Here is a 4,250-nt window from a genome sequence, read left to right on the forward strand (position 1 = left end):
GTATGAGTTTAACATTAAATATTTTCCACAATGTAAAATATTACCATTATAAGTATTTAATAGACATCTAGTTATTTCTAGACTTGATGAGAAGTAAAGGACATAATTGCACAAGTAGTCAATATCAGATGTACATACATGATTGTTAAAAGTAATTAACTGTGAAATACAGGTATAGAAGAAAGTAATTAGGATTTTAAAAAATACTGTTTATCAACAGACAAATTAGTTACATCCTCCAAGAATATCAATGACATAAAGGTTTAACTGGCTCTAAATATAAAAACATAACCAAAGAAGCAAATTTCATATGTTCTTAATTTAATATCTGCAAAATATGAGTTCATGTCAACTACTTGAAGTTCGGCTATTATATTATTGGATTATGTGTGATATAATAACAAAAATACCTCAAATAGGACAATGTGCATAATATAGAATTATGAAACCAATTTCAAAAAGAGTGCCATGTCAAGACTACTCCTACTGTGTGGTCATTTCAATGTATTTTTAAAAATGCTGAAAATAACTGTAAGAGAACAATAGAAGCTGTGAACTCTACAAAATTGTTTTTTTTTTTTTCTGTGTCTCTCTGAAAAAATGTCATATGTTGTCTTTATTGTGGACTAGTACTCTACAATAGAGCAATCAAGTAATATAAGACCACACAATAGCTCAGGAAAATCTGTTCCCTCCTCTGCTTACTTGCAAAGCCTTTTTTCCTTGGCTTTGGGGATGAATAAATATACTACAGTACTTAATCAGGCCATCTACCCTTAATAACGGGTCCTATTAATTATGAGCTAGCCCTTGCTAAAGGAATTTTTAAATTCTACTTGAAAAGAAAAAGAAATACTTTATTGAACAATGCTTCTGATTTATGTTTCACTTACTAAGCAACTGTATACTGGTTGCCCCGGGGATCTTTCACTGTGTTTGGTCTATGATTATCCTTTGTAACATGAACAGTCACTTTAAAGATCTTCCCAAAGCAACAACAAGTACTACAAATTGAAAAGGTTAAAGGGAAGTTCCCCATAAATACTTTAGATTTCCCATAAATGTTCAACTAATAGTCATGATGTTCAGTAAAGGCATTTTCATAAAACACACATCATTACCTAGTATATCCTTCCGTCATGAGTGTGTTTGTTGTGTGAGCAAGAGTTATAGAAGGTCACATTTTTGGTTTAGAAGCAGCTAAATACAAAACAGTAGCTATGGTCCTTAGTGCTAATAAGGACAGCATTGGCAAAGATATAGTGACTATTTCCATACTGATTCAGTTGGCATCTCCTAGGTTGGAGACACATTGGAAATCTGAAGCCAACTAAAGAGAATGGGTGTTTTTATGTTTTTTATTCAATAAATACCTCAGAAGTCTTCTTACACCTCACTCTGTGAGGTGCAACTAGAGTAGATGTGCAAATTGAATTTTAAAACTTAAGCTGAGAATCTAACGTATCCATAGTGCTTGTAGTGTGAATACTTTATTTGGGGGAAATGAATGGTTTACCAGTATATAAATGGTTGTATTTTAACACACTGGGATGTTTTACCCTCTTAGGTGTTAACTGATGGCAATTTTTAAAGTTCTTTAGTTTCCTGCATAGGATTGTCAATTCTAAATATTAGTGTGAACATCCAAATAATATATGATCTTAGCTGATTATTTGCAATAAAAGCATGAATTAAAACACCTAAAAACTTCATTGACTGCTACAAACTACTGTTCTGTGAAAGAGAATGAATTAACAATTATCAATGACCCAATGATCACCTTTCTGTAGACATACAGTAGAACTAGCTGTGTTCTTGCTCAGAGCAACTGGGGGTCAAGGTCAAACACAATGCCATCACATTAGAAGTTAGTTGTAACAACATATGAATTTGGAGAGACACCAAAATATAAGTAAACAAAAGTTTTATTGAAATATCTTAAGGAAAGATAGAGGAAATTATTTAAATTTCATTTTCTACAATTTTTTTTAAATTTTACAATTTTCTATCAGATACACCTTTCCTAAATCACTGCTTTTTACTCTCTTTCTCAGCATGCTGCCCAACTCCACTGGCTTTTTTCTCTGCCCAGATTTCCCAGGATCTACTCAGAATCTTCTGTTTCCTTTCCCATGTTAAATTGCTGAAGACTCCAGAGTGCCTTAGCAGCACATATCAGCTACTTGCACTTGCAAACAAAATATCTGACTCAAACAAGAGGGAACTGTATCACTTTGGCTCATAGACTCAAGGATTTCATTCTATAGTGGCAAGGAAGGTCTGGCAGAGCTAATGATCCTAATGTCCTGTGGCAGAGGTTACTCCAATCACAGCAAACCAGGAAGCAGTAGAATGGGGATCAGAGAGAGGATGAGGCTACTGCCTCCATTGGCCATCTTCTAGGGATGACGTCAGACAGGCACTATCTTCTAAAGGTTCCGCAGCCTCCCAACCTGACACCACCCACTGAATTGCAAGAATTAATTCCTGAGCCAGAGAGGAGTAACATCTCATATTTATGCAATAACAGATGGCTCCTGATACCCAAACCTCATCATTTTTGGAAAAATGAAGCTCTCTTATTTACATCACCCACCTATCACAAAAAGAAGAAGAAGAAGAAGAAGAAGAAGAAGAAGAAGAAGAAGAAGAAGAAGAAGAAGAAGAAGAAGAAGAAAAAGAAAAAGAAGAAGAAGAAGAAAAGAACAGCTAATGGTAGTCTTTAAATAAACTTGGCTAACCAGATTCATTGCCTGTGAAAAATGAAAAAGACTGTTAGAACTACCTGTATGTTTATGCTATGCTGGCCTGTCTCTATGGCAACACTAGCCATTTCTATTTTAGTCTGAGTATCATCCTTCGCTTCAAGTTTTGAACCCCAGGTCTGACTTGAAAGAAACCTGGATTGGACTCTGTTTCTTAAAAAAATAAAAATTCCAGTAACAGTTGGTACAGCTCTATTTATTTGACATTCTTAGGCACTTTGGCAGTGTATTGTGTCCTTTACAAATAATCACATTTAAGCCTCCCTAGACGTGAAGACTGTTTTCCACATCTGCTTCTTGACTTCCCCTTGTCACGACAAAAGAGATTTCACTTCAGTGTTCACATTCCCATGGTAGGAGAGGCCAGTGTGCTCACCCAGGAATCAGGAATGCACGGGTGAACAGCTTGATGTTGGCTCAAGGAGCTCCGACGAGATGAAGAAAGGCATACTCATTGTATGTAATTCATACAATCGTATGTGTTTTTGACTGTGGCCATAACTCCAACTGATGTCACCTACATAATCTTTGTGGTGACCTTGAGGAGCAAATACTGTTTATAATCCCATGTCATTTTGCTGTTCTAGAGATCAAACTTACATCCTTCCACATGCTAGGTAAGCACCCTATGCCAGAGGTACAACCCTACTATGATGTCATCTTTAATAAGGAGGAAAATGGACTCAGATAGAGAGAAAACTGATAAAAAGAAAAAAAAAACCTGCTAACAAATGACAGGGAGAAGAGCTAACTGAACCCTTAATACCTCCCTCACACACACTTTGTCATTGGAATAATACTATGGACATAAACACTCATATATATATATATATATATATATATATATATATATATATTTGTGTATGTGTGTGTGTATTACACATTTGTATATTTGTGTGTGTATATATGCATGTCACTGTGTCTCTTAGAGAAAATGAAACAATGGTCTTTGAAGGAAAAGACTGAAAAGTGAACAATAGTTGGCACTCCAAAAATGAAGTGAAATATTCAATTATAGTGAAATAATTCTGAAATCTATGTTCATAGATAAATTTCAGTTTTATCTTTTAAAATTCATAGTTTTATATGTAAACTAGAGCAGTGTACTATGGGATTTCATGTCATTTCAAAAATGCAATCTTCCTGCCCCTAGAGGCATTGCAGGTATGGCTGCTGTGTCCACATGTGCATCAGTAGGTGGCAGAAAGGAGAGACGTTATGTATATGCTCAGTGTTCTGACCTATGAACATCTGAATGATTAATAGCCTAACTCTCCCTGAAAAAAGCAAGCCTGAAACACTCACCAGTCCAGCATCAGGCCGTTCCAGGTGGGTCTGAGGACTGGGAGCAAACTGGAGACTAGAAAAAGAAAAAAACAAAAAACAAAAAAAACCAAACAAACAAACAAAAAACATCCCTGGACCCAGACCAGGGCAAGAGTGAGACTGAGACACATGACCTTTGCAAAGGGCCCCTCAGGTGGG

At 35.8% G+C, this 4,250-nt stretch overlaps 1 non-coding gene across 1 annotated transcript; it reads left to right on the forward strand.

The window, feature by feature from the left end:
* The first annotated feature begins 3,907 nt into the window (after positions 1 to 3,907).
* On the forward strand, positions 3,908 to 4,040 carry LOC127197371 (small nucleolar RNA SNORA17). Its single transcript, XR_007831662.1, has one exon. It is a non-coding gene; the product is annotated as a small nucleolar RNA SNORA17 (small nucleolar RNA).
* The last annotated feature ends 210 nt before the right edge of the window (positions 4,041 to 4,250 follow it).

This window comes from Acomys russatus, chromosome 1 (assembly GCF_903995435.1).
Source record: "Acomys russatus chromosome 1, mAcoRus1.1, whole genome shotgun sequence".
NCBI lineage: Eukaryota > Metazoa > Chordata > Mammalia > Rodentia > Muridae > Acomys > Acomys russatus.